The sequence below is a fragment of the Mus musculus genome, chromosome 15, assembly GCF_000001635.26.
Source record: "Mus musculus strain C57BL/6J chromosome 15, GRCm38.p6 C57BL/6J".
Classification (NCBI taxonomy): domain Eukaryota; kingdom Metazoa; phylum Chordata; class Mammalia; order Rodentia; family Muridae; genus Mus; species Mus musculus.
Genome location: NC_000081.6, coordinates 82,937,600 through 82,963,252, shown reverse-complemented (window position 1 = coordinate 82,963,252; position 25,653 = coordinate 82,937,600). Strand labels below are relative to the sequence as shown.

Here is a 25,653-nt window from a genome sequence, read left to right as displayed (position 1 = left end):
TGTGCGCGCGTTGGGCTGGAGTGAGGGGCGTTCGTCCCCATTGTACGGATGAGAAAACGGAGGCCAAAAGGGCAGATTGCTGGCCCTTGGTCTCCAGTAAAGAGCTGAATGAGCCAGGATTTGACCCTACGGTTGCTTGACACCAAAGCTACAGCAGCCCCCTCCAGGCACACACAGGCAATAGAGTGAGCGTATGAATATTTCATTGTCAAAAAGAAGGGGGAAAAATATCATCCATTGTCCCGCCACCATAATGCAGCCAATGTAAGCGTCTGGGCCCTTTATTTAGGCCTTGTTCTTTCTCTTCTACATGACAGTGTACTTTGGGGTCAGTGAGACCCTGGTTCCTTCTAACTGTGCCTAACCTGAGGTCTCCAGCTTAGGGAATAGGGGACGCCCTCAGGGTTGCAGAGGGGTTAGATTCGGGAAGGGGAGGAGGGCCTAGGGGGAAAGGGCATCCCTTGGGCAGGTCACATATTACCTAGTCAGTGCAGGACCAGTGCCAGCCTCAGAGGCTGGGAGGTGGGGCAGCCAGGCCTTGTGCTTCCAGCAGGACAGCCTTGAGCAGCATTGGACTGGGAGGGACCTCTGGCTCCTCCACCCTTGGCCTTGCCAGGTCTTCACTATTCCAGTACTGAATACTCCTCTCTGGTTCCCCTGCTGCCTGGGAAACGACCTACTCCAAAAGCAGTAGTGTCACGCTGTGCACAGTTGGACCTGGAGAACATCTTTAGGTCCTGGTCTCTCCCTCCCAAGCCCAGGTCTGGCATTTGGGGCCTGCTGGAAGCTTCCCTGGCCCAATTCCTTACCTGTTCCAGGCCTGTAACACTTCCCCACCCAGTACCCAAACTGGAGACCTCAGGACCCCCCTACCCTTCCAGACATCTGGGTATCTGTTTCTCCATTCGGTCCTCTGTGAAGTTCTGCTCTGCTCTAAGAAGTGTGTCCTTTTCCCTATGGCCTTTCCTCCCTTACATTACTATCTGTCTGGGACACCATTACCAGGCTTTTTTTCTTTCTGAAATGCAACTCTGAGCAAGGCAGACTGAACTCAGCTGTCCACAAATCTAAACTAGGCCAAACTCCCGAGAGTCCCCTGAGGCCGGGCTTCTCAGCTTCTTCTGCACACAACCAGCATAACGCCCTGTGAGCCATTTATCCTCTGCTCTGGGGTCTTCCCTGCCTAAGATAGCCTGCTCCCTTGAATACCACCCCTTAAGCCTCAGCACCCAACTGTGTCTTGCCCCGCCCCACCCCCACCCCATCCCTCATCTATTAGGCAGGTAGACTGTGTGCACCCTCTCAAAGGTACCCCCAGCTCTTGGAAACTCCTTCCTTTTAGGGCATTTAGAGTGGTAGGAGGCTTCCAGGTCTGTGTCCCCCCCCCCAAACCCCCAAGGAGCCTGGGAGCTCCAGGAGACTAGGTTGATGGGTCTCCAGGGTCTAGTCAGAGCTAGACTCCTGTGCCTGCTTCATGGTCTTTGAGGAACGCACTTGAGCAAGAGCAGAGAGGATCCCACACTTGTAGATGATCATTGACTTGCAGAAAGCCTGTCTCTTTTAGGGGGCAGGGCTCCTGCTGAGGAGGGTGCCCAATTGAGGACCCAGAATCGATTTGGCAGCCAGTCACCCCCAGCCCTCCAGGTCAGGTGCCCTCCTGGTTCTCTGCCACCTGTATTTGCTGGGGGTAGTAATGGTGGATACTTAGACTGAAGACAGGTTCCAGGGACCACCGGCTCCCTCTGCCTATCAAAGCCCACCCCCCATGTCCTCCTCAGGAGCAGGGAGAGTTATGTCAGGCCCTCTGGCTGGGCGCCAGGGCTCCCCATGGAACTATAAATTGACCTGTCGGGAGAGGGAAGAGATTAATGTCGGCCATCTTCATTAGCGCGTCCCCCGGGGTGACGGCGTCTGCCCTGAGCTGGCTGATTGGAGAGGGTGAGAGGTGGTGGCTAGGCCCCCCTACCCCCCACCCCCGCCACCAAAAGGCAAGGGGCAGAGGCCAGGGCCTGCCGGAGAGCCTTGGCCTCCTCCCACTGCTGGAGGGGCCGTCCCCGTGGCCTCTGCCTCTGGCAGCAGGCACACGCTTTGATGGAGGACCTGAGTGCTAATTGGGGGCAGAGATGCGCGGCCCGCAGCTCTGCGGGGCTCCCAGGCTGACACCGCCAGCTCAGCGGCATCGAAGGGCCTTCATTAGAGGCTTTTCCCCTGACCAGAAAGGAGCCCGCTGCGGGCTGTGGGGGGCTCCCCTCCTTTCCTCTCCCCTCCACTTTCCTCTCCCCTCCCCCCTTTCCTTCTTTATTGCGTTGATGATGGGGAAGGAGGCGGCTTTGGCGTGTGGCAGAGATGATGAGGGATTGGAGGAGCTATCTGAGTTTGAGACCTTGTATGTCCTGGAGACTCTGACCTTGGTCTGGGCTTTATGCTCTTCACTGGAGGGTCCTTGTCTGGTTGTCCCCCTGGGGTGTGGTGGGGGATGGGCATCAATGAGAGAGCCCCGTGTGGAGGCGTGCCTTACAAAAACAACGTGGATAGAATCGAGCGGGAGGGCCAGGCTGTGTGTGGGTTTGAGTCCTGTGAGGTCCAGGGCCAGGTAAGCCTCAGTTTCCTGGTTTGACAATTGCTGAGGACCAGTGTTAGTAAGAGGTCTTTTCGTGGTCAGGAGCTGAATCTGATCCCTGAACAGTCGCCCCTGGGGGCCTGGCGGCAGCAGCAGGTGGAAACATTGGATTGTCTATTATATTCTCTCTCCCTCCCTCCTTCCCTCCCTCTCCCTCCCTTCTCCTCCCTTGCTTCCCCCCCTCTCTGCTCAATGTCTCTCTATCTCTCTCTCATGTGTGTGAGTGTGCATTAGTCTCTCTTTGTCTCTCTGTGTATCTCTGTCTCTGTTGTCTCTGTCTCTGTCTGTGTTTCTGTCTGTCTCTGTCTCTCTCTGTCTCTCTGTCTCTGTCTCTCTCTCATATGTGAGCCTGTCTCTCTCTGTGTCATCCCCCCCCCCAAATCTCTCTCGCACTTTCTCACTTGTTCAGAAGAATCTACTGTCCCAGGGACTTATCCGCATAATGGTAGCCTTACCCTTTGACACTCCTCTAGAGAAACAGACCCAGGAACAAATAATCAGGCCTCAAGAACAGCTGGTACCCTGCAGAGAGTCTCCCCAGGCAGAAGGCTGCCTGGAAGGTTCTAAAGGCACTATTGAAGGAGAAATGGCATTGCTTTCTCACATAGACCTTATTTAGACCAGATTTGATACAGGGAGACTACCTAGTCACTGAGTTCCTGGCCCACCTGGCTCCTAGACCTGACTGCCCATCCAAGGGATGGATAGTCCTCTGAGTTCACAGTTCCTTGAGTTTCTTGGAGAACCCACCCCTTGCCCAGTGTCTCTTAGCCCTAAACTGGGGTCACCGGCCTTAGGTCTGTACCTCCTTGGTTTGTAAGGGTGTAGGTGAACACCAGAGGGACTCCTTCTTGTAGGATGGGCGGGCTCCCACCAGTGAGGGGCCCATAGAGACACAGTCTCACAGAGCCCGGGCTACCTTGGTACTACATAGTAGAAGGTGGACTCGAACCCCTTTCTGATCCTCCTGCCTCCATGGGATTACAAGTGTGCACCTCTGTGTTCAGCTTCCAAGGGTCACTTTCCAAGGCATGTAGCTTCGTTCCTCCAAGCCTCTGTGTCCCTGTTTCCTGGTCCTGGAGTAGGGGAGTCGCATGCTAACTCGTGCGGGGGGGGGGTGCAGAACGCAGCAGAGAAGGCACTGGTTTTTGTGGTCATCGATGACTCCAGGCTGCTTCCCCAATGGCTCTTGTGTGCCTCCTGGCAACCTGTGCTATTTACAGCACTCTGGAGAAGTGGGGAGTGGCTTGTCTGAACCTTTCCATCTTTCTAGCTGCCAGCTGGGGGAATACTTAGCACCCTCTGCACCCTGTGGAATGTTTGAACAAAAGTCCACGGTTTGAGATCTGAAGCGCCTGTTCTTGGATCGTGGCCCTGTAGTCATCCTCGGGCAAAGCGCTTGACATCTCTGTGCCTCCTTTCTCGTCTGGAGACCCGAGATGTCACAGACTGAAAACTATAGTGTAGATCACATTGGCTGTTAAATGCCCATCTTGTGGGAAGAGAACCCTGAGTTCTCTTTGCAACCCCAGCGGCTTTGCTTTGTGACGTCCCTCCTGACTCTTTGGGGGCATCTTTCATGGGACTGTGTTGTCTACCTGTCCCTACAGAGCTTTCTGAGACTACAAATACATGGGAGTGGTGGGAAGGACTTAGAGGGCTGGGCAATTTCTGGAACCTTCCAGGCTCCCTATGGGGACTTCCAGGGTTCCCAGCTTCCTATCTGGAAAATGGGACCAGACAGCCAGTTCTCACCAGCCCTTAGCTGTCTAGTTGCGTTTAACCTGATCCTATCTTCAGTGAGTCTGCTGAATGGCCCCCAGCCCAATTACATGCACGTTGGAGGACACTGTCATTTCAATTGTAATATGTTAAGATCGCCCTTTGAGAGTCACGTGTTGAAAGACGATGGTGCAGAGGTGCCTATTGTTGCTGCCTCTGCGTGCCCAGCCAGTCCCGCCTGGCAGCTTCCTTGCAGGAGCTGGCAACATGGCTGTCTGCCTCCGCCTCTCCGAGCAGGCAGGAATCACTAACGCGTTAGCAGTTTCATTAAGCCTCTCGCCAGCCTCCCCGCCTCCCTCCCAGCCTCCTCGGTAATTATTTCCCCAACCCTTCCACTCGCAGCTCTCTGGGATTGGCTGAGTAGCCCCCACCGCAGCTGGGTTGCTGGGGCCGTGCTGTGCCCCGGAGCCCCCTGGGCAACTCCCTTCTGACTCCCCTCGTTGCCATGTCAGCTTTGTGTCCCCCTGAGGCCTCCGTGAGAATGCAGATCTGCTGCCTGGCAGGGGTGCCAGTTAACCCGTTACTACCCTCCACATGTGCAGGCCTCCTCTGCACAGCAGACCTCCTCTGACCAGGCATCTCCTGGGACTGTAGCAGAGTGGGCACCGAGGACCCGGCTGTGAGGGAGGAGATGGACTTAGCAGATCATGCAGCCCAGGGCATGTGTGGGTATGGAGCATCCTGAAGACCTCCTCCCCAATCCATAAGATGAACATGAGACCCACCCCTCTGGCCTCAGTGACGGAATGGGAAATGGGCATATGTCCCTTCTTTGCTAGTCTAACCACAGGCCTTCTTGTGTTTTCACCCGGATCTGCTTGCATAGGGACCCCCTGCTGCCATGTTGCCTTTGATTTGCCTATGCTTGCTGAAGCCCGTGAATGGGAAGGTGGACTGCCTGCCATCCACTCCCACAAGCACTTTGAAGATGGAGAACCTGGAAGAAGGTTAGATACAGCTGAGACAGGTAGAGGCCATTATTTGGGCCTCTATAGCTAGTGGTAGCTGAAGCCGCCCCTGGGATTGTCAGTTATATAAACTGACACGTTTCCTGTCTGGGTGGAAGCTGTTTAGTGATTCTTTCTCTTACTGATAGAATCCTGACCGATGCAGGAGAAAACTCAGGAAGGGTTTTTACAAAAAGATGACATTTCCGAGTTGGGTTTTGGAGGATGAGCAAGAGTTTGTCCATCGAGGAAGGAGAAGAAGAGAACTTAGGGAGAGAGCCCAGCTGGAGCGGAGGGTTGGAGGTGTGAAAGGCAGGGGACAACAGGTACTGGCCATGAGGGCCTGGGCTTATGAGCAGGAGTAACAGAAAGGGAGATATGGTGTGGGAGCTGATGCCAAGGCGAAGAGGGGTGCAGAGCACTGTGGGAAGGACTGGTGGTAGGAACAGGACACAGGTCAGGGGAGGTGTCAGGGAGGGGTTGTGGGAGGAATGTGGGGGAGGGGTTGCGTGGGAGTATGATGCAGGGACCTAGAAGACTCAACAGGCAGCCCAGTGGGAAGAGGATTCCCGTACCAGGGCTGGAGAAATGTCCAGGGCCAGAGCTCAGGGGCCATGGTCTTAGGGCTGTGGTATCTCAGAGGGTTGGGGAGGAGGGTGGAGCCTCTGAATGGTCAGCTCTGACTCTTCTCCTTGGAGACTGCATGGTTTACAAGGTGTCAGTCAGGCTGTGGCTGCAGCACTAAGGGTTCACACTCAGCAGCAGGAGGAAGGCCTATGGGAGGCAGTCATGTGGTACATGTTGCTCTGGGCTTATAGCTATTGCCACTGGCTAGGATGCCCTGGAGGGGCCTTCCCAAGGGGAGGCATTTGAATTGGGGCTTGAAGTGCCTGACATGGGGACAGAGAGCTGTGGGGAGGGGAAAAGAATCCTGAGATAGAGGCAGGCAGGTCCTGTGGTGGGCTGAGCATTATCTGTCTGGGCACAGAAAGGCCAGTGTGACTGGAGCTTGGTGTGCACGGAAGTGAAGGTCTCAGATTATCAGGGCTGTGGGCCCAGAAATATCTTGTAGAGGCTCTGTCACGGCAGAGAGAGAAGGAGGAAGCCCACATCGGGGCAGGGGCTAAGATTGTCCATGAAGGGTGGGGAGGTGAGAGAATACCCGTCAGGTTTCCTGGGAGCAGGTGACACCACCCTGGAGCTGGTCTGAATGGGGTGCGAGCTCACAGGGCATCTAGACCTGGTAGCTAAAGCTGAGCTCATCCTAACAGAGGATCTGGGAGCCAAGAGCGTCTGTTGTGGCCTTTCCCACCCCACCACCTGAGCCTGGAGACCAGCTTTGCCAGATGGATCCAGCATGCTGTGGGCTGGCTGGCTGCTACACTGGCCACAGCTAGTTCTTACACTTGACCAGGTCCTGGCTGGGGTATGTTTGCCACAGCTTCTGCCTGTGACCTGCCACTCTACAGCAGGGCACTCACCCAAGCTGCTCTGTCTTTTGGGCCCATCTGTTTGGCTCAGCTAGAAGAAGCCTCAAGTTGGACAGACCGAGGCCACACAACCTGTATGGATGGGATGCCACCTCCCAGGGCTGTGGGTAGACATAGGTAAGGAAGGGAGGGTGGTAGCTGGCCCTCTGACATTTAACTGCCCGTTATGACTGGTGTGGTGGGGGTTTGTGTCGGGGAGAGGGAGGGCTGGGAGGCAGTCTGAGTTCTGGGGACTTTCACTTCAGTGCCGGGACCCCAAAAACCTCACTCTCACCCCCTCCATGACTCCACTGGTCTCTGCTTCCCCTTGAGTGCAATGAGGCCCACTGAGGTCCTACAGTCCACTTCTCACCAGGCCTCTCCCTCCCTCTGCTGTGGGATCCTATCCCTTAATTCTATCAGGTGCTGCTCAGGGTCAGGGTCATGGCTACCCCACTCAGTTCCAACAGCTTCTTGTCAGGCAGCGTTATTGGCTTAGCCGATTCACAGGGATACTGAGGCCCCATTTCCTACCATCTTTGTGCTGGCATTTGTGAACAGAGCTGATACAGCCCTGGTCCTCAGGGAAGCTCCCGAGACAGTATGAAGGGCCAGCAGAAGGCTAGCAAGCACATACAAGTGTGCCTTGTGTCTGGAGCAGAGCTATCTGGGAAAACTGAGGTGTGCTGGAGAGGGCATGCATGTTCAGACACCACTAGAGACTAGAGAGAAGAGTAGATGTCAGCCATGGGATTTGAGGGTAGACCCTATAAAGGGGGCGGGGTATCTATTCTGCTGTCTTATCTCCCTTTTTATCCCTGAGGGGGCCATCACAGAGCCAGCATCTCTGGGACTGAGCTGATGTGAACAGAGCCACGGGAGTAGTAGTCCTCCAACATCTCCACAGAGCTCACATCCTCGTCAAGAGCAAAGTGAGTCATAAGCCTGTAGGGTACCTCCAGGCACTGTGCCAGCCAGGAAAGGCGGGACAGGTACGGCGTCCTGGATCTGGGCTCACCTTGCAGTTCTGTAAGGTTCCTCTGTTGAGATGATCAGGAAGGAGGGTAACCACTCAAGCTGCTGCCAAGGGGCTCATGCAGCCCTTGGCGTGGGTCAGAACCTGGGGCTGGGAGCTAATCCCCGTGAGGCTGCCCGGAGGACTGAGCAAGCTGGCGTTCCAGTGCAGGCCTTAGTTTGTAGCCAGTGCCACTGTTGTGGTTCTTGGCATTGCCGTGTAAGTGGCCTATAGAACCATCACCGACACTGCTGTGGCATTCCGGGGCCGGGGTGTTTTAGTGACTGAGTGGCCCCAGGTGGTAGGAAGAACCTCACGGAGCGCCTCAGTGTCCCACTAGGGAGCTTGAGCCATGCTGCCCACAGGGGAATCCCGGCCACCTAATTACTTCTGGCTCCTCCACAGAGGAGTCCTAGAACACTAAGCCTTTTGAAGCCTCTGTTTCTCCCTCTGTCACACTGGTGGCTGAGCTCCACAGGTAGGCACCATCTGACCTCCCAGGGTCTCCAAGGTCTCTGGGCGAGTAAGATGTTCCAGATGTGATGGAGAGCCGAGTCTCTCCGTGGGAGCTGGCTCATGGCCTCTTTTTTCCCACCAGGGTATCTGTAGCACCTGCCCAGGCAGGGTTCACACCTAGCTGCACTCCTGAGTCCTCTTCTTATGGAGAAGCCACCATTTCAGGTGGGTATTCCTCCTGCAGGGGGCTCTCGGGCTGAGCCTGGGACACAGTAGGTGAGCAGGATGGACATTCCTCAGGGCGACATTTGGGGGCTTGGATCCGGGTTGGCATCTGCTGGTGTGGTGTCAGATACTGAGTTTCTAACCCCAGCAGCTACCTTATGTAGAACTAGGTGTGACTCTGGACTGCTGTGTGTCCCCTGGACCATGCCGTGGGGCAGCAGGGCTGCTGTGGTGCCTGTGGCCTCTAAGGCAGAAAGAGATTACTGCCCCTAACAGATTGAGAAACTGGGAGACCAAGAAAGCCAGAGTATGGGAAAAATACACGCTTTATTTTCTTTGTCTTCTTTTGGGAGGATGGGGTGGGGCTGATGTATCTATAGCTGGCCTAGAACTATGAAGATGACCTTGAAACCCTGATCCTCCTGCTTCTAGCTCCCGAGGGCTAGGATTACTGCTGTAAGCCACTGCTCAGTCTGTACAGTGCTGCTGCTGGAAGTCATTGCTCTGTGTGTGTGTGTGTGTGTGTGTGCGTGTGTGTACTAAGTGAGCACTTTACCGCTCAGCTGTGCCCCTAGACTTGTGTGTGATACTTCTGTGTAACCTGTGTTTGCTGTAGGGTAGAGCAGCCAGGCTTGTGGGGGTACAGCATTTTCTTTAGCCCTGTGCACGGCCAGGTAGTCCTTGTCACTGTCTTCAATTCTGCAGATGCAAACACAGAGAGAGAAGGGTGGAGGGATGGAGGCAGGCTTTTGTTCCGAGTGGTTTTTGGAGAAGGGAGTACACATCTGAAGCCCAGGGCTGGAGCCCAGGATGCACCTCCTGCAGCCTCACCTCCACCAGTCACCACCCACCTGCTGCTCACAGCACCCTGATGTCTGCCAGGAGAGGCTGATTTTGCCCATCTGTGCCACATCTGCATGGATTCCCAGGATGTCCCCTCCCCAGGCGGCACATTGGCTGTCCTAGCTGTCCGAGCTAATGCTGGGTCAGGAAGCAGTAGGGCTGGGGTTTGAGCCCTGCCACCTTCTCTCTCCACAGGACTCAGAGCCACCAGCCCTGCTTCCGACTCTCTAGAGGCTCCTGCCACCCTCATGACGAAGACCCAAGTCTCTTTCTCTTCCAGCTAAAACTTCAGCTTCCGCCCCATAACCGCCCTCCGGCCACTTAGCTGGACCTCTGTCCTCCAAAGCCCCAAGCTACTTCTGATCGTTGGGCCTTTGCACATCCTGTGTGCCCTTCCCCGGTCCTGTCTGCCTTCAGCTTTCCTTTGAGGGTCCTTCGGAGCACCTGCTGGACCTTTGCAGACCAGGCATTGGCCCTCCTGGTGGCTGTTATCCAGCTAGTCCGTTGCCTGTGTCATTTGTAATTAATTATCAGTTGCTTGGCTGTTCCCACTAGACAGACTCCAGGAGGCAGGGTGAGTGTCTGCCGAGTGAGTTCACGGCTGAGTCCCTAGCACCAGGCATCCATTCATGCTCTCAGCCTTGCAGGCATCTGTTCATTCAGGGAGTTCTGAGTGCCCAACCCAGAGGCCCCATTGTCTCCTGCAAATGGGTGGATGAATGAGTGAATGTGTGAATGAATGACAGTCCTCTGCCTCAACAGCCCACATTTCCTGCTATCTACCATTGCCTCTGACCCCCCTTTGCTGGGCCTTGGTTTCCCCAGCTGTCACTAGACACTAGATCTGTCACTCTGGCCTGGTTCTGATTGTGGGGTAGGAACATCTGCCTGGGGGCCACCCAGCTGAGCAAGGTGGGGGCCGGGGGAAAGGGACTTGCTCTCAACCGTGTCAGCTTGGGCACTGGTCCCACTGTGTTCCCACATCTTTGTCACCAGAGTCCCCAAGTTGCTATTGGGGTGCAGGGCTGAAGGGACTTGCTTGGGCCACTCAGCTTACCCCAACCCTTGAAAAGCAGAGGGGCAGGTGGTGGGGGGTGGGGAGGGGTGGGAACACTACGATCCACGAGCTTGGGTTTGAGCCTGGCTTCATGCCTCCCTCAGTATGGCCTTGCCACCTAAGCTCAGTTTCTGGCTGTAACAAAAGAAGAAGTGGGCTAGGACCAGCTGTCCTGACAGCTCTGAGGCTCCCTGGGACCCTGGGAGCGTGCAGCAGGACTCCCAGGCTGTCTGTCTCCAGGGCCCAGCCCTCCTGCCACCTCGTGAGCCGTGCTACTCAAAGTGGCTCCGCGGCTTAGCGGCTTGTCAGCCAGGCGGGTGGGTGTCCTGGGGCCGGGTTTGATTAGTTCAGGTTGACAGTCGCGCTCCGCAGCGCTGCCGGGAGGGGAGCCCGTGATTACCCTAATGAAGCTTGAACGCAGTTTGTCATCCAAACAGCTGGTTCGGAGCTGTGCTGCTGCCAGCTGCCCGGCTCAGCAGTGCAGTCGGGCGCCTGGTGCTTCTCCAGCCTTTAGCCACCCGCAGACAGGGTGATCCACAGGACCAGGCAGCCCCCAGGTATGCTGTGGGGCTCCCCCAGGGAAGAGGGATCCCCGCCAAGTGTGGGGAACCTGGCAGAGCCTGGAACTGATGGAGCAGAGCCGCTTCTTGGGCAGTAGTAGGGCAGCCCTAGCTCTAGAACTCAATTTTCTGATCTGCAAAGTGGGTGCAGGGGACTTTGCAGCTCTGAGTTTCTGATTTTAGACTGAGGGGTCACCTCCTCTTGGAATACTCCCCACGCTGTGAATTAGGGGTTTCCATGGACACCTGCAACCCTTGAGACAGGTTCTTTACCCCTCATGGCCTTTGTTATTTCTGGAAGTGGAGACATAAGAGACCTTGAGTTCATCTGGCATCCAGGGAGGGCTTCCTGGGGGAGTGACATCTGAGCCCAGAACAGCTATAAGGTGCAGGCTGGGGAGGCCATGAAGAATGTTCCAAGCAGGAAAAAACAAAAACAAACAAACAAACCAACCATGTACAAAGGTCCTGGGGTAGAGGGAAGAGCATCTGGAAACAGGGAAGGTAGCGGGTATTTCCTGATGAAGGGATGGGGTTCATAACCAGTGCTGGGAAAGAACACCCCAACACTCCCACTTTTAACCTTTCTGTCAGCTCTGGGGTTGGGGGAGAAGTACCATTTTTACATGCTGTACATGGGGAACCTTGGGTCTATAGCATGGGAAAGTGATGCCCCTAGAGTCTAACATGCTGGTAGCTTCAGACTCCTGGAGCCAGGGACTGCCTGCTTTGTAGGGCACTCATGAGGAGGGGCAGAGCTGGGCCCTGGACCCCATCTGGGGCTTGAGCCTCCAGTGAGGAAGAAGGACAGGCCAGAGGCCAGCAGACAGGGTCTTCTGGATGGTTTGTGAGTCTTCTGTTATTCCAGGCTTTAACCTGTGTTTGAACCCGGTGACCCAAGTCTGTGTCCCCACCACCACATGGTTAAGCTTCCAACCACTATGGTTTGGCTTGGGGACAGGGTGAGCAGAAGGATAAAGAGGACTGGGGCGTTGGGAATGAACATGGCCTCAGGTTTTGCCATGGCTGTAGCCCTGAACTGCCTCCTGACTGCTGGGCACCATCCATCCCACCATGTCAGCCAGTGCCTTCATTCCTGTGGTGGCCTCCAGTGTTGCTTTCTATAATGTGCCTACTGTGGCCAGCCTGCTCCCACCAGCCCTTTGCCTCCTCTTTTGCTCTCTCCTTCCATCTGTGGCTCCCTGTTATCCCTGGAAGAGCCCACATTCAGGCCGGCCTGTCTCAGCTCCCTCCTCTTGCCCTTACTTGGCTTCTGAGGAAACCGGGATCTTTTTGCCCTGGAGAGGGGAGTCTGGGGGCCCAAGCCGTGCGACCCACTGCCTTATAACTTGTTTTTCCTACAGGTGTCTTCAGGCTGGGACAGGTTCATTTCCGATGGGGCAGATGGGAGCATCTGTTAGCAGCCCGAGTGCTGGGATGAAGGTTTATGGCCTCCATTAGGAAGAGAGGAATTCCCAGCACTAGCCAGCTGCCTCCCCCTCCCTCCTTATCCAAGTTGTGACTGTTCCCCAGGGAGGTGGTGGCTCTGGCAAGGAGGAGGCTTATCACATCTATCACCTCCTGGCCTCTCAGAATTCCTCTTAGCTCTGTCTCACAGGTATGGGGGTGGGATATAACTGCCAAGCAGAGGCGCCGAGTGGCCAAGTGACTGAGGTGCCGAGTGACCGAGTGACCAAGTGGCCGAGTGAGGTGCTAGAAGGCAGGTCTGGATGCAGCGAGCATCGGATGGCCAGGCCTGAGGCGGAGTACTGCCTGTGGCTCAGACTCTCCAGGGAGCAGGGGGAGGTTCAGGGCTGGATTGGTTTCAGTGAGGGAGCACCAGGACATAGGGTTTGCCTCTGGCTGAGGCTGACTAACCTCCTCTGAGGCCTGACTTCCCTGAAGGAGTGAAAAGTCACTGTGTAGAAGGTCTGGCAGCTCCTGCTGTGGCTGAGCCTCTGAATAAGATTTTGTGTGTGTTATATAAACCTTAGACCCTACCTACAACCCCAGGAGGTACCATGGTCCTGGTCTCTCTTCCTATTTTACAGATGAGAACCTGAGACACAGAGACTTAACCCAAGGATGCACAGCCAGAGGGTGAATGGGCTGGGGTTTGAGCCAGATAATGTGGAGACAGAGACAGGCACTTTGGACCAAGACAGAGGAGGAGTAGGGGAACTAGATGGATAACCAGACCAGGCTTAAAGGAGTGGGTGGAGCTATGTTTGCACATGACCCTTTCCCCATAGGCTTGGTGCTTCTGGGGCCTACTAGCTGCCCCTCCGTGGGCCTGGATCCCAGCCAGGTAGCTGTATTGTGTCAGCAGGTACATGGAGAATGAAAAGACCCATCCTTATCCTGCTATGGGAAAGGCCCCCAAACTGTTCTTCAGGGTGTCTGAGTGGGTCACTTGTTAGAAGTATGTCCTAGAACTGGGTGTGACAGTATGCACCATTAATCCCAGAACTCAGGAGGTAGAGTCAGGCAAATGTCTGTGAGTTCAAGGCCAGCCTGGTTTACACAGAGAGTTCAGGGCAGCCAAGGCTACATAGTGAGGCCATTTCCAAAAGAAGGTAGGGGAGGAGGGAGGGAAGGAAGGAAGAAAAGAAGGAAGGAAGAGAGGGAGGGAATTGTGTCCAGGAGAGCTGGGCCCTATAGGGCTATGCACAGCCTGACTGGGGTGACCATATAGGCCATGCAGCCAGGGTAGCATGGCTCTGCATAGGAGCAGCCTAGAGGCCACCCTTGGCTGCACTTCTGAGGGAAAGTAGGTGGAAAAGATGTGTTAGTTCAAGTGAGAGAGTACAGGGTCTGGTTCACTGACCTTGATAGCTCATCAGATACTCACAGGCTGAAAGTGACATTGTGGCAAAGATAAGGACTTCAAAGAGGAGAGAGGTTGGGGAGGCTCTCTGAAGGAGGGGTCCGTCATGGCAGTAACAGATTGAGCTAGCAATTAAATGTGCAAACAGGCAAAGGTGGCCAAGCTGAGGGAGAGTGTGTAAGGCCTGGGCAGGGAGCACATCTATTTGAAGTGGAAGGAGGTGATATGTGGTGGTAGCATGATTATTCGAGGGTATTACTGTGTCCCTTGATGAGGGGAGACTTCCCGGGGTGATCTAGTCAGGTGTCAGGTACTGATGTCTGGAATTGGTGATCTAGAGTTCTCTGGACCCTGCCAGGGCTCACACCCACGCCCACCTCTTCCTCTGCCTGCTGTCTTGAGTGGGAATGGTACTATCTCTGTGCTTCTGTTTCCCCATAAGTGAAATGGGCTTAGCTGCCCCTGCTGTCGGAACGGGAGCATGCATGCCCATGTGCAATGTCCTTGTGCAGTGCCCATCCCGATGGTCCCACTTCAGATGTATGAGTCTCCCGTTCCCCAGGGTCTGCTTACCGTCACGGCAAGCTGTAGGTTGATGGGGCTACTGTGCTCAGGAATGGGAGTTCATGGCTAAGGTCAGAGTGCCTTCCTCAGGCGGGATGTTATGGGAGTGCATAGCAAATGCTCTGTGCCTTCTGCCCAAGCCCTCTCTCCAAATGGAGCAGTCAGGAAGAGCCACATTCAGCAATATTCTCAGAGACTGAGCCACACCACAGCCATGCCAAGCTGGAGCCAGATCTGCGGAAAGCCAGGCTCAGCCCCCAGCATTCCATCTCAGACTCAGGGAGAGGGAGGGCTGCCTTTCTTCCCCAGGGGTGTGACAGAGTACTCACTACAGGCTGAATGGCTGTGTGAGGCTGGGAAGGTATATCCCACCCTCAGAACAGCACCCATCAGGAGAGAAGGGCAGGGAGTTTGCTGCTCTCTGCAAAGTCTGTCTGAGGTGCAGTTGCCAGAAGAGCACAACAGAGGTAGAGGTGCCATGCCATCTCCAGTCTGCAGGGAGCTGGGCTCGTGGTGGCGTTGTCACCAGTTAGCTTCAGAAGAGGGTGTTTAGAAGGACACCATGAGGTGAGGAGTGGGGTCAGGAGAGCCCCACAGCCACTAGAGCTGTTCAGATCAAGACAGAGTGCAACATCTCACCCTGTCATGACTGGTCACTATCACAGCTGTCCCTAGGGACAGAACCTGCCTGTGAAGGGGCTCTCTTTTTACCGAGAGAAGCCCTTGCAAGTCTTGGAAGCTTGGGTTCTGGGTGGGGCATGGCTGCTCTGGTATCCACAGCCAGAATTAGATGTGTAAAGGAACAGGCTTTACCACCTTGCCTCAAGTCCCTACCAACCCTGCATTGCACGTGCACTTGGCTTCACACACTGCTTGTCACCCTCAGCCTCATCTCCTCCTACACTTTTAGACCCTGGGCTGTACTCAAACTGGTGGAGAACTGGAACCCTCCTTGTTTGTTCCTACAGTGCCTTTGGCCATCCCCTCTCAGTTCATAGCATCAAGCTTCCTGCACCCACAGGCTCTGCTGGAAACCTATGCAGGCCAGTAAACCCTGTCCTCCCATCCCCGGGGGCTCTGTACTCGAGACTGTCCCAGTTCGACCCCACTCTGATGTGAAATCTTTGAGGTCCAGGACTTGGCCCTCTTTGGTGTCCTATCCACAAGGGTCACCTGGCAGGATGCCAAGCTCCAGGCTGCTGCACGTCAGATGAAGTGATATCTCAGACCCTGCCCTCCCTTCCTCAGGCTGAGCAGATGGTCCTGGCTGGTGCCTGCTCTGCCTTGCAGCAATACCTTTAGGGACACAAACAAGATTTGCTGGGCAGGACATGTGGGGTTGCTGTGACAGGCAGGTGGACCTGGCACAGTCGCCCCACCTGCCAGATGGTAGGAGGAGGTTGGTGAGAGACCAACAGGTGGGAGGGAACAGTTTAGGGACACTGTTCCTGGAAGCTTTTGTCCCCCAAGCTACCCTGGGGGGCACTTATGATCTCTTAGGGACATAGCATCCCCCACATGTGGCCCACTTCTAGAACAGCCAGGTACACAGGTACAAAGGTGCTGGTCCCACCGAGTGTTTGTGGACCAATGAATTGATGGATCCTGAGGAAGCCTGAGGTGGGGCTGCTAGTGAGGTGTCTGACTCTTGGCTGCTTGGTGTTCATCTTTTCTGTCTGTTGCTCCATGCATCCACGTCTCTATGCATGCATCTATGCATCCACCCATGCATGCACGCAGGCATCCATGTATCCCTGCATCCACGCACACATCCATCCTTTCCGTAGCTGTAGCCCTGTGCCAGGTGTAAGGTTATAGCTCCTTGGCTCCTGTCTTGCTAGCCTCAGCCTGGGATTCTTCTGGTGTCCTCTCTCATAAGCTGTCATCTCTGGGTGACAGCAAAGGACGTCGGCAAGCCACACTCTTCCAAGCAAGTGACAGAGGTGGTGGATCTTCTTGTGCTCTCCTTTGCTTCTGCTTTCTCCTTCTACTAACTGGGTGGGCCTCGGCAGTTCATCTGTGTTTCCTGGTTGACCTTGTTAGTCTCTCTCCCTTCCAGTAATGACAACAGCAGCTCAGGTTCCCGTGGTACCTGTCTGGATTCCCAGTGATAGGCTTAACCCTCATAATTGGTTATAGATGTCACCCGTATTTTCCAGGTGAGGAGTCTGAGGTTCCATGCTGGTATTCAAAATGAGGCCAGCATTAAGTGGCCTGAGGCTAATCTCTGCCATGCTCCTTCAGCTGCCTCTTTCCCCATGCTCCATCATGCTCAGCTTGGCCCTGCCGCCTCCCAGCTTTCGCACCTGCAGGTTTCCTGGAATACCCTTACGCAGGACCATGCATTCTTAGTTCAACTGTCACCTCCTCTGAGATGCCACCCCTAACTAAGCAGGAGTGGCTCTCCAATCACCCTGACCCCTCAGTGTTAAACAACTCCAGCTGAACACATGGCTCCTCTCCATGGTGCCAGTCACTTTAACCAGACGATCTGAGAGCCTCCAGCTGCAGCATCCTCAGAACCCCAGTCTTGTTGGAGTGACTCCCCTACATACGGACACCTCTGTCCCCCCCCCCCCCAAGGCTCTCTATCTTGCTGCTCTACAGCCGTCCATAGGGCTCAGACCCTGCCAGATATCGGTCCTGGAAAGAGTCTTCCTGAAAGGGCTTTGATTGGAACTGAGCTAGGTGAGTGACCCAGTCTGCGCCTGAAGATGAAGAGCCCTGTCACTCTGAGTCTCAAGCCACTCTCAGTCACTACTCCAGCACTCATCTGTGACTCCCTGCTGCTACACCCGCACTGTGGGAAGTCCTGCTGGCTGTGTGCTCCAGGCTCAGGGCAGCCTCCTCAAATGCAGGAGGAACGAATCTCTGACCTCACTTCTCCCAACCTTGGCCTCCCAGCGCTGGTGCCTCCTCACCGGCATCCCCCCCCCTAGGGAGACCCCAGTTCATTACTGCCTTTGATCTCATCAGCTAGGCATCAAGGGAAGGGCTCCCCTGTCTCTCAGCCATCCTCAGAATATAGGAAAGGGCCTGAATATGTGCTGGGCTCATTCCCCACCCAGCAGGGCCTTCTGAGAATTGGCTCTTCCTTCTCTACCTCCCCTCCAGGCTTGGCCATTCCTCACAGGTGCTCTCCTCCACACAGGTACCCCCCTCTGTGTTTCGTGTCTCATGGCTCTCGGTAGAGGAAGGGAAACTGTAGTGACAGCTGTGGGGGCAGTGGTGGCAGTCACTGAGCTCAGGTCTGTCAAACACTTCATCTGAGATAGTAGTTAAGCACCTCTGTCATGCATGGGAAAACTGAGGCACCAAATGAGCTGGTGACTTACTCAAGACCCTGAGTGTGGGGTTGTGTTGTAAACTCAGCAGGACCTGGCCTGTGTTCTTCTTTATTAAATGATTATTTTATGTATACGGGTGTTTTACCTACGTGCATGTCTGTGTACCACGTGTGACTCACAGAGCACAGAAGAGGGTACTGGGTTCCTTAGAACTGGCATTACAGATGGTCATGTGGGTGCTGGGAATTGAACCCCAGTCCTCGGAAAGAGCAGCCAGTGCTCTTAACCAGTGAGCTGTCTCTCCACCCTGAGCCTACTTCCTTGAGTTCAGTGAGACAGGAAGGGGGTCCTGGGTAGCGAGCGGCCCTGTGAGCTGCACCTTGTAGGATGAACAAGAGCACAGAGACATGTACTGGATGGCGAGCCTTTAGAGTGGCTAGCCACGGGAGCTGGGGACATGTGTGTGTATGTGTGTGTGTGTGTGTGTGTGGCTCCAACTGGGGTTGCAGCTGACAGGATCATGGGGTGTGGGCCTGGAGATCCTGCTGGAGGCTCCTGAGTTTCTCCAAAGGGTTGTGTCAGCCACGTGGCCTGAATAGCTCATCCCTCGTGTCAGTGTCCTTGAGCCTAGAAGGACCATCTGTCTGAGAGGTCAGGGTGCAGCCACCGGAGTCCGCCAGTGGCCGAGAAGGCCTTAAATCCGCTCCTGCCTTTGCTCCTGAATTGCTTGTGTGGTTTTTACAGTTGCTTGGGGAACTGTAAGTCTGTGTTGCCTGACTCCTGTGTATTTAAATTCTCAGCCATAATGTTATATTAACTCATTTTTTGCAGTTTCCTGGGAGGCTGTGTGTACATTACCAGGGCAGTGAGGGAAGCAGGCAGCAGAGCTGTGGACAAACGCAGCTGTGAGTGCTCAGAGCTCTGGGAGCTGACCAGAACTGTCACCTCTGCAAGCCCTGCATGGTGTGGGTGTTCAGTTCCCAGCTCTCCCCACTTCCTGTGGATGTAAAAGATGTCCTGTAGTAGGGAGCTGGGGGTCCCACATGGGCTGATGCTCTGGTGAGGCCTATAGGCCTTGTTCATTTCTGTGATAACATGTATAGCCATGCTGTCAAGCATCCCCACGTACATATTGAGCACCCACTGTGTGTCCATACATATTGAGGACCCACTGTGTGTCTGACCTGGAGATACAGCAGGAGTGCTCATTGAGCATGCTTTGGCTTCCCATATGATTAGCATGCCAGGGAGATGGACATTAACTTGACAGATAGATAAATGCATAGCTGTCTTAGACTCTTTTCCCATTTCTGTGATAAAAATACCCTGGGGAGGGGGGAACCCAGCCTAGAGGAGGAAGGCTTTATTCTGTCTCAGAGATCAAGGCACAGTCCATTCTGGTGGGGAAATCAAGGCAGCAGGAGCTTGAAGCAGTAGTTCATGTCCTATCTACAGTCAGGGAACAGTAGATGAATTTGTACTGATGCTCACCTGGCTCTCTCCGTTTTGTCCAGTCTAAGATCCCCTGCCCAGGGAATGGTCCCACCCACTGTCAAGACAGGCTTTCCTTTATCAACTGATGCAATCAAGACCCCCTCCCCTAGTCTGGCCATGCCCAGGTGCCCATCCCCAAGATGATTTTAGAAAATGTGAAGTTGACAACCCTGACCTTCACAGTAGTACATGCAGGGGCTGGGAGCTGGGATCGACACCAGCTCTAGAGTGGTTGTGGTCACAGTAACTGCCTATGGCCGCCCGCACACCAGGCTCTGCTCTGTTTACACTAACTCAGTTAGACTGTGAAGGTTGTCTGTTCGTCTCACAGAGGGCACCCAGAATCAACATCTGCTAATGGGTGAAGCCAGCATCTGAGCCAGGTGATCCCACTCCACTGTCCATATTCTCCCTGTCCTAGTCTGTGGTTCTCTGGGAGAAAGGCCTTCCAAGTGAGTGGACAGAATGTGTTTGTGCAGTTAATCAGCATGGAAGAGGGAAGGTAGAGAGTTTGGGGCACTGACCCTGAAGGCTGTGAGGAGAAACGGGGGTCGTGTGTGTTCTGTTACCCCATTCCTGCACCGTCAGGGCAGTGCTGGGGTAGAAGGGCAAGGCAGAACTTCGCTGAGCCAAGAGCCATGCCGTAGGCCATGGTTTGGGCTTCTGTCTGGGAGGGTTGGGGCTAGGGGAGTCTAGGCACTGAGGTGGGAGGGAGAACCAGGCTTGCTGGGAGAGACCTGGCTGTGGTAGGGTGGTAGTTTCTATAGCATAGGAGGATACATCCCTGCTTCGGGGAGTAGACTGGTCTCATCTTGTTCCTGTCCACCATGGGGTCAGTGTAGGCTCTTGAGGAAGAACGTCAAGCTCTTAGAAGTCTTAGTCTGACGGTTTGTTTAGTAGTTCATTTACTGCCTCAGTTTTTCCATCAAGGAAATGTGGGTTCTGATACTTAGGGTTCTAAAGATTGGGAATGAGAGTAAAGTGGAGTAATTTTAGGGGAAAGGAAGTAAAGGTAAGAAAAGGAGGTGACTTGCAAAGTCCTCCTGGGTCCTGTTGATCCCCAAACCCAGAGGTCCTGAAGCTGAGGATGAGAGAACCCCCAAGCTAGGACCCTCTGTCTTCCCCCAACACCCAGAGAGGACCGCTGTGGCCTTCCATGGCTATCCAAGCTTAAGTGTGGCTGGGGAAGCTGGGAGCACTTAGGCTGGGCCAGCAGGTAGTCCTGCGCGGGGTGTCTGCCTGCCTGCCTGTGCGGCACAAAGGCAGCATCAGAGAGGCAACTTGTATTTGTGCCTCAGCAATGTCCCCTGCCTACCTCTGATAGACACATACTGAGATGTCCTTGCAGCAGCCCTGTGCTCACGTTACTGGTAAAGTGGACCTTCTCAGTACCAGGGTCCATTCTCCTGCAGTTGGCTTGGGGCCTCCCTGTGCACAGGTCTGTGCCTGAGCCCTCCAGGCTCCCTAGCACCCCAAAGCGCAGGGAGTACAGAGCAGGTGTTTAAATACTGCCTGTAGAACTGTCAGGCGCAGAGTAGCAGGGCCTGAGCCTCAGTAAGGCAAGTGCCACCTTTAAGTGACCATATGGCCCCTGGCCTCAGCCAGCATCTGGGTCCATCAAAGGTACACCACACACCGGGCCTGGAGGTAGCAGGTGGCCCCTGTATTTGGCAGCAGGACCTGGGAACATCTGTGTGTTTAAGAGGTGCCGAAGCTGAGGCAGCTGAGTTAGTAGTGATTTTATAAGCCTAGGAGCTCTCGTGGGGCCAGGCAGGTTCTTCCTGAGGAACTGAAGTTCCTGATGAAAGCATGCCTGACGGCATTGGGCTGTCACAGGGCAGAAGGCTCTGGGTCACCCCTGGCCAAGCCTGAGTCTCTGTGGAAGCACCCAAGTGCCAAGCTTCCTTCTTTCCTCAAAGAAGGAAGCGATCTCCCCACTACCGTCCCCCTTTTCCAAAAATGGATTTACCGTTCCACTGTGTGGCTCTCCTTCCTCCCCTTCCACTCTCACAGGCCTCTGAGGGAAGTGAAGGGTGTTATTGTATATTTTAGCCGATTGTTCCCCATACGCCCCAGTCTCTTCGGGGTGGGGCTGGGGGGGATGGGGGAGTAAGTAAATTATATATTGAACTCCTAACTGGAGCTGAGGCCTTGTGGTTCCCATGGCAACCAGGCTGGAAATAGCTCGGCGTGACATCAGCACGGTACAGGTATAGCCAGATCCAGCCGTTCCCCAAACAAGCTGGCTCCAAGGGGAGCAAGGGATGTGTGTCTTAATTAGCATATGCAAATCAGGCCTGGCAAACAGGGTGGGGCCTAGGGTGTCCTAGCAGGGTCTGTGGCCATGGCTAGGGCTTCTGGCAGATAAACGTGCCGGGATGTTTGTGGGTACCGGGACCCAGTCCATCCCTGGCATACAGCCTTGTGCTGGGGCTTGTTGGGACCTCCAGTGAGGGTCTTTGCTGCCTGGGCCTGCCTGCCCCATAGGGCTCTGGGAGCATGGCCAACTGGGATGCCGAGGAATGGGCTGGCACACATGGGGAGAAGCCACGGTGATTCCCTGCCTAGGCTCCAGCAGGGTCTGGCTCATCTTTTCTCCCCTGCCCATCCCTGCTTGTGTGAAAGGTACAGGACTGCTGCTCTCCAGTGGCTCTGCTGCTGTGTCCCACCCCTGTTACCACTCACCCAAGTAGGGAGGAACAAGCCCCATTGATGCCAGCCTGACAAACGAGGCCTCTTTGGGCCATCTCTTGTTCAGTGCCCACCTCAATGAAATGGAGGTGCTTTTCCTGTTTTGTCCCCTGTGGAATGGTGAAGAGACTCAGAGAGCATGGTGGGCCCTGTCCAGTTGGGGTTGGAGGTTTCTCCATGTCGTATGTATTTAAACCAGTGCTTATCATCCAGTACCTCCCTCCCCAGCCACACACAAACACTTGCTCCATTGAGACTCCAGCGCTCACAGTACACTTCTAGGTGAGGTGAAATATTGCCACCTTCAGCGTGGTGGTTTCCACGCGAGGGCTCTTGGCTGAACTGCCAACACTCCAGCCAGGCGTGCTCTGTGGCTAAATGAGGTAATTTATTCGTTCCAGCAAGTGCTGAGGGTGTGTGGAGTGAGTCAGGCAGCCCGGCACGCAGAGCATTCAGTCTTCAGCAGAGGCAGACGTGCACTGTGGTTGGGATTCTCTGTGGGTCTTCAGGGGTCTTCGGAGATTGTCAAGGCCACCAGGCCTCTGAGCCATGCCTTTGGGGCACACTTTCTACTTGGCAGTGAAGGGGCACAGGGCAGGAGTATTCCTGGGAGAGAAGCTGTGGGCACAGAAGCAGAAAGGGACATTTTGTATTTGGGGATAGGGTGACTTTAGACTGAAGTTTTGGGGATGAGACCAGAAAGGGCTGCCGATGCCAGCATCAGGGGCTGGAAGCCAAGGAGTCTAGCTGTGACTCAGTGAGAGCCATTGGCAGCACTGGAGAGGGGTGGGGGAGGGAGGGATGTTTCATGCTAGCTTCAGGAGGAAAAGGACTGGAGAGACCTAGGAATGAGGCCGCTCAGAGGGAAGGTGGTAGTGATGCCAGTGGTATTGACATGAAAACAGTTCTGTCACTCTGGAGACCCTGGCTGTCAGGGTGCTTCTCCCATTGGAGGATGAAGAGGGACCTCTGGCTTCAGCTTCTGCAGCTTATAAAGTTGTGGAGTTACAGTATGTGAGCGTTTGTTCTCCGGGGAGTGGTGGGCAGGTGTGGGGAGGAAGGGCTGCTCGCCATAGGTGCTTCCTGCTACAGTCTCTTGTATTTCCGTCCTGGCTGGGTTGTGGCCCTCTACACATGAAGGTGGAGGTGAGAATCACCCCTGGCTCTCTCAGGCTCCTGGTTTGGGGGTGGATGGGCATTATTTTCATCCCAGTTGCCATCTAGGGATGAGCCTGGAAACCTGGAGATGCAGATAGGATCTGGCACCGGGTACCAAGCTGTGCCCTCCTGGTAGATACATTCAGAGGCCATGGGTGGTGCAGGGCTACTTGGGGTGCGAGGAAGGGCCTTGTGTGGTAGGTGACCTTTCTGAGCCTCTGGGACCAGGCTGCTGGGACCAATGGACATGAAGGTCACACTGCGCCCTTTACTGCTGTCTCTGTGCTCCTAGTGACCCCTGGAAGTTCCTGGAATTGATCTTGCTTGCCTCCACAGGGCCTTGGAAGCCATTTCTCCCTCCTCCAAGACCCCTACTTCCTCAGCACTCACTGTGAGAAAGCCTCTGGCTACTGGTGAGACACTGTCTGGTCCTGCCCTTAAGGGGCTCTCTGGCACGTCTGGAGGTACACATGTGAGCTCTGAGAACCCCTTGGTGCTGGAAGGGGGGGTCAGCACTGTGGAAGCTTGTTGGGGATCCTGCCATTCAGTCAACACTTCTGAGCCTCAAGGAGCTAGAGGAGCAGGCGGGAGACAGGTGCTGCAGCGACGGCACAATGAACATAGTATACCTCAGCCGCATGGATCCAGTGGGCTGAGCTGAGCAGAGACCCTCATATTTGCGTACACTTCTAGATAGTACACCCTCACTGGACATTTCCTTGTCACCACCCCGACCACACTGGTCTCTCATTTTCCGTGGGTCCCAGTTGCCTGGACTCTTAACTTCATTACACTGCCCATTCATGTAACCAGCAGCTCCTGTTTCTGTCCCCACCTCTACCAGCCTATAGGGCTGCCCTCAAGAATGAGGGAGGCTTACTCAGTTTTGGTTCCAGGGCCAGCTCAGGACCTTGACAATGGATGTTTGAATAAGTGACATTATTTTGTCTGCCTCTGTACCCATCTACGCCTAGGTTACCTGTCCTCCCCCTCTCCCCCCGCCTCTTTGCACCTGACCTAAATGTGCTGGTCTCTCAGCGTGCCTGCCCTCTGTTTCCTCCTCACCTTCAGCCTTCACTGTCTACTCAAGGACTTGGGATCCCCAGTGAGTGGATCCCTGGCATCTTGGCACAAGTGGCCTAAGGCTGGCTTCACTCCTGGAGGGTCACAGGTGACTGCTGAGCGACTGCACCTTTCTGGGCCTTCCTTTGTAGACTGGACTGTCCTGTGGTGGTCCTGAGGTGACTTCAGTCTGCCATCTACCCTGGCCCTCAGGCATCAGCTGCGAGTTTTTGAAGAGTTATGTGATAAGCTTTGAGTGTTCTGGTCCAACTCCCTGCCCCTCCCACCTATGGAAGTAGGCGCGGACAGTGTGGGCTATTGGGATGTGAACTGGGGCCACTGGTACAGGATGGGGAGGTGCTACTGACCCAGACTGAAGTGACCAGATACTGGCTACCAGGCTGTTACACTGCTGTTGCCTATCTTCTGGGCCACTTAGGATCCTGCCTCTCAGGCCTTTCGGCACTTATAAACTATTCATCCATCCATGCATCTGTCTGTCCGTCCATCTGTCCAACATACTTTGGGTGTTTGTGCCTGAAGCAGAAAGAATGAAGGGAATATGAAGTAGTTCTGTCCTCCCTGCTGGCTCTCTGCTCCCCCTCCCAGCTCCTGGGTGCACGCCTGTGGGCTCCTCTCCCTGTTGATAATTGCTCCCTCCTTCCCCTGGGTCCTGGGAAGCAGCTGGACCAGGTATGGGCTGCCTGGCTACACGCCTGCCCCCTCCCCCGCTGCTTGGCTGCCTGCCCACCCTCTGCCATGGGAGGCATTGCTGCCTGGGATTTGAGCTCCTCGGAGGGCCTGCGACGCGGCCGTGGGGAAATCACTTTCTGACAGCGGCCATCAATTTTGCTGAGAGCCCATCGGCGCTCTGGCAGCCTGTCCTTCGGCAGAGGCAGCTGGTCTGTGTCAAGCCCCTTCGTGTCCTGATGACAGAAGCGATTCGCATTAGGCGTCTGCCCTGAGCAGAAGCACGTGTCCAGAGAGACAGATTCGGCCAGTTCCAGATGTATACATCACCTCCAAGTTCATCTTGAGGTTCCTGAGCTGGTGCTGTGTAGCCGAGCCCCATCGGGATCCAGAGCCCTCAGGAACAAGGCTCTTGCTTTAGCTCCCTTGGAATCCTCTGTGTGGAGCTGCTATGCAGGTACTGGGTATAGCAAACGGAGTCTTGTAACCCTGGAAAGTGATGTACAGGAAGGAGTCAGATGTGCCCAGAGCTCGGGCAAGGGTATTCCAGGCAGAGAAAAGGCTTTGCAAAGGTCCTGAGACGGGGGCTCAGCTTGCTCTGCTGGGAGGACAGGAAGAGGCTGTTTAGACTGCTGTGAGCCTGGCTTAGGTTGCCTTGAAGTAATCCAGTGGTAGAGCAGAGTCCTGACAGAACCCCAGAGGCATCCTAGGGAAGGCGAGATGGATACTGGCATGTGATCAAAAACAATCCCTGGAGGACTTGTGTTGGGTGTGAGCCAAGGAGAGTTAGAAATGGGGAGGGGCCTCCCAGAGCTCTCAGGAGCCACAGGGAGGAAAATAGAGAAGTTGAGCAGCATGGAGCTTGCCCCCACCCTGTGCAGGGCTGCACATGTGTACCTCTGACAT

General features: G+C 54.9%; 1 protein-coding gene and 1 non-coding gene across 3 annotated transcripts in view; both read left to right on the top strand.

Moving 5' to 3' along the window:
• Tcf20 (transcription factor 20) overlaps window positions 1-25,653 on the top strand; it is a 179,657-nt gene that overhangs the window by 24,851 nt on the left and 129,153 nt on the right. The window lies entirely within an intron of this gene.
• Window positions 3,957-4,035, top strand: Mir3080 (microRNA 3080). The gene has a single exon (NR_037241.1). It is a non-coding gene; the product is annotated as a microRNA 3080 (primary transcript).